This window comes from Mesoplodon densirostris, chromosome 15 (assembly GCF_025265405.1).
Source record: "Mesoplodon densirostris isolate mMesDen1 chromosome 15, mMesDen1 primary haplotype, whole genome shotgun sequence".
Taxonomy (NCBI): Eukaryota; Metazoa; Chordata; class Mammalia; order Artiodactyla; family Ziphiidae; genus Mesoplodon; species Mesoplodon densirostris.
Genome location: NC_082675.1, coordinates 42,197,501 through 42,206,918, shown reverse-complemented (window position 1 = coordinate 42,206,918; position 9,418 = coordinate 42,197,501).

The window sequence follows — 9,418 nt, the reverse complement described above, 5'->3', positions numbered from 1 at the left end:
AAGAGAATTGATGACAGTCTCAGAAGCCTCTGGGCCAACATTAAAAGCACCAACATTCGAATTACAGGGGTCCCAGAAGAAGAAGAGAAAAACAAAGGGACTGAGAAAATATTTGAAGAGATTATAGTTGAAAACTTCCCTAATATGGGAAAGGAAATAGTTAATCAAGTCCAGGAAGCACAGAGAGTCCCATACAGGATAAATCGAAGGAGAAACTTGCCAAGACACATATTAATCAAACTATCAAAAATTAAAAACAAAGAAAAAATATTAAAAGCAGCAAAGAAAAAGTAACAAATAACATACAAGGGAATCCCCGTAAGGTTAACAGATGATTTCTCAGCAGAAACTCTGCAAGCCAGAAGGGTGTGGCAGGACATATTTAAAGTGATGAAAGGGAAAAACCTATAACCAAGATTACTCTATCCAGCAAGGATCTCATTCAGATTTGATGGAAAAATTAAAACCTCTACAGAGAAGCAAAAGCTAAGAGAATTTAGCACCACCAAACCAGCTTTACAACAAACGCTAAAGGAACTTTTCTAGGCAGGAAACACAAGAGAAGGAAAAGACTTACAATAACAAACCCCAAACAATAAAGAAAATGCTAATAGGAACATACATATCGATAACTACCTTAAATGTAAATGGATTAAATGCTCCAGCCAAAAGACATAGACTGGCTGAATGGATACAAAAACAAGACCCTTATATATGCGGTCTACAAGAGACTCACTTCAGACCTAGGGACACATACAGACTGAAAGTGAGGGGATGCAAAAAGATATTCCATGCAAAGGGAAATCAAAGGAAAGCTGGAGTAGCAATTCTCATATCAGACAAAATAGACTTTAAAATAAAGACTATTAGAAGAGACAAAGAAGGATACTATATAATGATTAAGGGATCATCCAAGAAGAAGATATAAAAATTGTAAATATTTATGCACCCAACATAGGAACACCTCAATACATAAGGCAAATGCTAAGAGCCATAAAAGGGGAAATCAACAGTAAGACAATCATAGTAGGGGACTTGAACACACCACTTTCACCAATGAACAGATCATTCAAAATGAAAATAAGGAAACACAAGCTTTAAAGGATACATTAAACAAGATGGACTTAATTGATATTTATAGGACATTCCATCCAAAAACAGCAGATTACACTTTCTTCTCAAGTGCTCATGGAACATTCTCCAGGGTAGATCATATCTTGGGTCACAAATCAAGCCTTGGTAAATTTAAGAAAATCAAAATCGTATCAAGTATCTTTTCTGACCACAACACTATGAAACTAGATATCAATTACAGGAAAAAAAATCTGTAAAAAATACAAACACATGGAGGCTAAACAGTACACTACTAAATAACCAAGAGATCACTGAAGAAATAAAAGAGGGAATCAAAAAATACCTAGAAACAAATGACAATGAAAACATGGCAACCCGAAACCTTTGGGATGCAGCAAAAGCAATTCTAAGAGGGAAATTTATAGCAATACAATGCTACCTCAGGAAACAAGAAACATCTCAAATAAACAACCTAACCTTACACCTAAAGCAACTAGAGAAAGAAGAACAAAAATCCCCAAAGTTAGGAGAAGGAAAGAAATCATAAAGATCAGATCAGAAATAAATGAAAAAGAAATGAAGGAAACGATAGCAAAGATCAATAAAACTAGAAGTTGGTTCTTTGAGATGATAAACAAAATTGATAAACCATTAGTTAGACTCACTAAGAAAAAAAGGGAGACTACTCAAATCAATAGAATTAGAAATGAAAAAGGAGAAGTAACAACTGCCCTGCAGAAATACAAAGGATCATGAGAGATTACTACAAGCAACTGTATACCATAAAATGGACAACCTGGAAGAAATGGACAAGTTCTTAGAAAGCACAAGCTTCTGAGACTGAACCAGGAAGAAATAGAAAATATTAACAGACCAATCACAAGCACTGAAATTGAAACTATGATTAAAAATCTTCCAACAAACGAAAGCCCAGGACCAGATGGCTTCAGAGGCGAATTCTATCAAACATTTAGAGAAGAGCTGACACCTATCCTTCTCAAACTCTCCCAAAATATAGCAGAGGGAGGAACACCCCCAAACTCATTCTAGGAGGCCACCATCACCCTGATACCAAAACCAAAGATGCCACAAAAAAAGAAGCCTATATGCCAATATCACTGATGAACATAGATGCAAAAAAATCCTCAACAAAATACTAGCAAACAGAATCCAACAGATCATACACCATGATCAAGTGGGGTTTATCCCAGGAATGCTAGGATTTTTCAATATATGCAAATCAATCAACGTGATAAACCATATTTAAAAATTGAAGGAGGGGCTTCCCTGGTGGCACAGCCGTTGAGAGTCCGCCTGCTGATGCAGGGGACACGGGTTTGTGCCCCGGTCTGGGAAGATCCCACATGCCGCGGAGTGGCTAGGCCTGTGAGCCATGGCTGCTGAGCCTGTGCGTCCGGAGCCTGCGCCCCACAATGGGAGAGGCCACAACAGTGAGAGGCCCATGTACCACAAAAAAAAAAAAAAAAAAAAAAAAAAAATTGAAGGAGAAAATCCATATGATCATCTCAATAGATGCAGAAAAATCTTTCGACAAAATTCAACACCCACTGATGATAAAAACCCTTGCGAAAGTAGGCATAGAGGGAACTTACCTCAACATGATAACGGCCATATATGACAAGCCCACAGCGAACATTGTTCTCAATGGTGAAAAATGGAAACCATTTCTTCTAAGATCAGGAACAAGACAAGATTTTCCACTCTCACCACTATTATTCAACATAGTTTTGGAAGTTTTAACCACAGCAATCAGAAAGGAAAAAGAAATAAAAGGAATCCAAATCAGAAAAGAAGAAGTAAAACTGTCACTGTTTGCAGATGACATGATACTAGACATAGAGAATCCTAAAGATGCTACCAGAAAACTACTAGAACTAATAAATGAATTTGGTAAAGTAGCAGGATACAAAATTAATGCACAGAAATCTCTTGCTTTCCTATACACTAATGATGAAAAATCTGAAAGAGAAATTAAGGAAACACTCCTATTTACCACTGCAACAAAAAGAATAAAATACCTAAGAATAAACCTACCTAAGGAGACAAAAGACCTGTGTGCAGAAAACTATAAGATACTGATGAATGAAATTAAAGATGATACAAACAGATGGAGAGATATACTATGTTCTTGGATTGGAAGAATCAACATTGTGAAAATGACTATACTACCCAAAGCAATCTACAGATTCAATGCAATCCCTATCAAGCTACCAATGGCATTTTTCACAGAACTAGAACAAAAAATTTCACATTTTGTATGGGAACACAAAAGACCTCGAATAGCCAAAGCAATCTTGAGAACGAAAAATGGAGCTGGAGGAATCAGGCTGCCTGACTTCAGACTACTACAAAGCTACAGTAATCAAGACAGTATGGTACTGGCACAAAAACAGAAATATAGATCAATGGAACAGGATAGAAAGCTCAGAGATAAACCCATGCACATATGGTCACCTTTTCTTTGATAAAGGAGGCAAGAATATACAGTGGAGAAAAGACAGCCTCTTCAATAAGTGGTGCTGGGAAAACTGGACAACTACATGTAAAAGAATAAAATTAGAACACTCCCTAACACCATACACAAAAACAAACTCAGAATGGATTAAAGAACTAAATGTAAGGCCAGACACTATAAAACTCTTAGAGGAAAACATAGGCAGAACACTCCATGACATAAATCACAGCAAGATCCTTTTTGACACACCTCCTAGAGAAATGGAAATAAAACCAAAAATAAAGAAATGGGACCTAATGAAGCTTAAAAGCTTTTGCACAGCAAAGGAAACCATAAACAAGATGAAAAGACAACCCTCAGAATGGGAGAAAATATTTGCAAATGAAGCAAGTGACAAAGGAATAAGCTCCAAAATATACAAGCAGCTCATGCAGCTCAATATCAAAAAATCAAACAACCCAATCCAAAAATGAGCAGAAGACATAAATAGACATTTCTCCAAAGAAGATATACAGATTGCCAACAAACACATGAAAGGATGCTCAACATCATAATCATTAGAGAAATACAAATCAAAACTACAATGAAGTATCACCTCATACCAGTTAGAATGGGCATCATCAGAAAATCTACAGACAACAAATGCTGGAGAGGGTGCAGAGAAAAGGGAACCCTCTTGTAAACTGATGCAGCCACTATGGAGAACAGTATGCAGTATGCAGGTTCCTCAAAAAACTAAAAATAGAACTACCATATGACCCAGCAATCCCACTAATGGGCATATACCCTGAGAAAACCATAATTCAAAAAGAGTCATGTACCACAATGTTTATTGCAGCTCTGTTTACAATAGACAGGACATAGAACCAACCTAAGTGTCCATCGACAGATGAATGGATAAAGAAGATGTAGCACATATATACAATGGAATATTACTCATCCATAAAAAGAAACAAAATTGAGTTATTTGTAGTGAGGTGGATGGACCTAGAGACTGTCATACAGAGTGAAGTAAGTCAGAAAGAGAAAAACAAATACCGTATGCTAACACATATATATGGAATCTAAAAAAAAAAAAAAGAAAATTGTTCTGAAGAACCTAGAGGCGGGACAGGAATAATGACGTAGACATAGAGAATGGACTTGAGGACTCACGGAAGGGGAAGAGTAAGCTGGGACGAAGTGAGAGAGTGGCATGGACATATATACACTACCAAATGGAAAACAGATAGCTAGTGGGAAGCAGCTGCACAGCACAGGGAGATCAGCTCGGTACTTTGTGTTCACCTAGAGGGGTAGGATAGGGAGGGTGGGATGTAGATGCAAGAGGGAAGACATATGGGAATACATGTATATGTATAACTGATTCACTTTGTTATACAGCAGAAACTGACACACCATTGTAAGGCAATTATACTCCAATAAAGATGTTAAAAAATTTAAAATAGTAATATTGGCACTGTAGGCAGACAAGAATGAAGTGTCTATATGCAGTTAAAGCTTGGTTGATATGACATTCTCTCATCAGAATCTCTATTAATTGATACCTCTGCATGTCTTAAGTATTGTGGTAATGAAGGTTTATAAATATTAATTCAAAGTACCAAAAATTTATGAAGTTCCTTCTGAATCATCAAAGACAGTTTAGGGGCTATTTGGTAAAACTTCACAGATAAGTGAGTTTATTGTATTCAAAATTCTTTGAAAAGTGTTAACCCATATAATACAGAGCATCTATTTCCAACCTGCTGGATAGCAAACAGTTTATTCTATTTAACTCTGAACAATTTCCTAACACGTCTGAAAAAAATCCTTACACCTGGGCTTCCCTGGTGGCACAGTCGTTGAGAATCCACCTGCCAGTGCAGGGAACACGTGTTCGAGCGCTGGTCTGGGGAGATCCCACATGCCGCAGAGCAACTAAGTCCGTGCACCACAACTACTGAGCCTGTGCTCTACAGCCTGCAAGCCACAACTACAGAGCCTGCGTGATACAACTACTGAAGCCCGCGCACCTAGAGCCCGTGCTCCACAAGAGAAGCCACCACAATGAGAAGACCACACGCCGCAACGAAGAGTAGTCCCTGCTTGCCGCAACTAGAGAAAGCCCGCAGGCAGCAACAAAGACCCAACGCAGCAAAATTAATTAATTAATTAATTTTAAAAAAATCCTTACACCTAAAAATTCTGTTTTTACATCATGCCATTAGTGTACAATATATCTCTTACCGTAACATTAAAAAGTCTATAGTATGAGCATCTCCCTTTTTCTGAAATCCCAGCTTTATAAGAACCACTGCTGTATTTTCATAGAATTCTAAAGAAAAAAAATTCTGAAAAATTATTTGAGATCAAATGAGAGTATGGTGTTTGCATTCTTTGAAAATCAGATTCAACAAAGGCATGATATAGATGATCATTTCTTTTAAAGAAGAGGAATTTTGTTCATTTGTTTATTCTCCTGCCATTATATCACAGCAAAGGAGTATCTACATAATTTAAAAAATTAACTTCCAAATAGGGGGTGCTCACAGATGGTTTTTGTTTTTCCTTTGTTATGTATAGCTTCTAACTTTTTAATATGAATTTTATTATTTTTATTAACTGTAGTTACCACTAATTGGTATAGGGTTTCTTTTAATTATCTCCAGATTTTAATGACCAATATTTCGGTTTTTGCAAACTTTAGTGTTAACCAGATATTCTGTTATTTTAGTAATAATTAAAATGTAATGATAATTGTTAAATTATGCCAACCAAAGAAATCTATTTGTGCTCATTTGTACAAAAAATTAAATACAAAATTTTGAGGTATAAAACAAATTACATGTTCTATTTCAAATGTGTAAAATTAATTCACTTGTGTGTAATATCTAAAACTTTAAGAATACTTATGCATAGGCATCATTATCTAGATACATATATCATAAAGTTTTGTTTATTATACATTTTTTAAATGGAAGAAATATAATTTGCTATTATAAGAAATGTTATCATTCCTTCTTTATTTCATTATTTATAAATCTTATAGCTCTGATTACAGTGATTATTTTAGCTTGTGCCAATAAGTTCTATTGACACACTTAGCAATACTTAAAAAGATGGATTGAATTTTTATCAGTTGTTATCCCTTATGATCTCTTTCAATGGTACATGCTCATTTTTTGTTAGTAGATCACTTACCTATATCCTTAAATTGTTTAGAATTCTCAAATGAATACCATCTGGCTTTTCTAATATGCTGCAATCTGTTTTCTTGAGATGATGCCTCACCTTTTAAAGATATTTTCAAAAGTACCTTTTGTGACTTGCAAATATCATTCTAGTGTCAGCTCTCTCTTTTCTTTTCACATCTTCTATAGTAAAGAAAGGATCTTTCCACAATTTTTATTGTTTTAGTGGATCAACAAGGACCTTTGGGGTGGGTATAAAAGCCTCAGAAAGAAAAGATGACAGTGACAAACACTAAGCTTTAAATGTTTCTATACATGTTGTAGTTAAATTTTAAAAATTTCACTGAATTACATTTGTGCAGTACAACGCAAATGATGTATACTGTGTACTTTTAAAACGTTTCTTTCTTGATATAGTTCACCACAAACTAGAAAAGTACTTATGCGTGTATATCAGAAATTTTAAAAGGGGATTTTAATGACTCACATTATATGAAAGAAAAAAAGTCAAGTTAATGAGACTTAGTAAAAAAAAGGATTGAAAACAGAATTTATTGTCTATAATGGCAAAATACATCTGCTATATTTGTATATTTAGCACAAACTTCCATGTGAAGTTCTTAAATGATTTTGTAGTCAAATATTACTACCCATTTCATAGATTAAGAAAAGAGGTAGGGGTTGATTATGAGTATGTGGGACAGATATCAAGTAACTTATTGAGTGGGAACAGATGATAGTTTCTGTGTGATAAAAACACTCCTCCCCATACGTATCAGTGACATTTTGCACAAATGTTGATACACATAAATCTGTCTACAAATGCTGATTTAAAAGCCTCTTATATATTGTTCTAACTTTAATATGTTAATATGTTAGTATGTATATATGTGTGTATATAACACATATATATTGTTTTATATATAAAAACATTGATATTTTAAACACATACATACATACACTTATACACTAGATTCAGATAGCTTCTGATGGAACTTCACCCCTTCATATATCTTTAAAAAGGTCCTTCTAAATGATATTCCTTAAAAGAAAGCTTCTGGGAAGCATATTATTCAGGCAGATATAACACTTAGATTTGAAGTAAATTTGTAGTACCTAAAGAAATCTGGAAATAGTCTGTAGAAAAATCTCAAAATGTTAACATGAAATTTTTACAGAGTATGGATAAGTAAAAGAAAGTAAAATAGATGTTAAGGATGGTTATATAAAATCCTGAATAGAGTATTTTCTTTGTAACTGGTTTAGACTCCAGATTGCAACTTTGACACTATGACTTAAAACTTATCAAAGAGATTTATGTTTTGCCACTGCCATTTTAAATTGAAGATTTACTTGTACTGGTACCTAATATGTTTTCTGTAATTAATTCCTTTCAGGTCAGGTTTCATAGACACAGAATTCCTTTAACATTAATCTCTCCTTTAGCAATATCTTTATTGTTGGAATTAGCAGTTGAAAAAAAAAAGCTAATCTTTTTCAAATGAGGTTCTCCGTTCCAGGCATTATTTCTTTCACCAATGCAAGACTTTCTTAAAAGTGCAAAATATTTAAAAAGTGGATGCTATGAAGCCAGTGTAAGAAAAAAAAAAAGCTGGAAGTTAAACAAATCATGCGTTAATAAGAAATGGAAAGTTTAATTATATATATGCTTAAGGTCTTAATGAAGGGGCTGAGTAATGGAGGAACTGTTTCATTTTAAATTATTCAGGTTATCTGTACATAATACCTGAAATTTATAAGCCTTATGTTTGTCTTTTCTATGTATTCATGAAATGTTGCATAGATTACTTGGTGGATAGCACAACTTGATGGATAATGGTGTTCAATAAATTGTTGAATGTATGACATTTTGATTGTAGCTTAATTTCTACTTTTGATTTAAGAATGAGAAGAATACATCTAAAAGTTGAGAGATAAGTAACTGAGCATATAGTGGTTCACTATACCCAAAATAAAGTTTATTATGCAAGAAAAATGTTTACTAATTAGACTTGTTTACATATTTGCAGTTGGTATTTATATTCTCTTTACAAAAGACAGTCTTCCTTCTTTAACATCTGTGTTGCCTTCATAATATGTATTGAACAGTTTGTATGTTTTTGATGTCTTTATTTATGAAGCATGGAAAGTAATTGTGAGTCTACTCAGCAGTGCTTAATGAAAGCCAAGTGCTCACCAATTCCACATAATTGATTAATTCACATGGAATATAATGGTAAGGGATGCTGAGATCAGTGGGAGTTTTGTCTATCAGGTCTAGTAATACTAGACCCTCCAAAAGGTGGGATGGATGTGTTTGCCTTGGGCTTCCAGACATCTTAATGAGTCCTAGGAAAACAACTGTCCCATCTTTTGTAAAATTCCTTCTACCTGTTCCTTTATTTATTACTCCATTACCAAGGACACTCGAGTATTTACAAAGTTGATGCTTTTTACTCAGAATTTTGAGGTGGTGGCTTTGGGTTTATGTGGATTTTGGAGTTTATATTTAGAGACATAATCAGTCACTCCTGCTCCTGCAATTTGATATGGAACTTAAGTATTTAAAGAAGTGTTTCAAAAACATTTCTCACTATTGTGTAGGTTAATACGTGAGATTTAGGTAAAAATAGTTATTTTTGACTTTTGGGGGGTTGGCACTTTAACTCCTCCTGAAAATACTATGCAGCACTAT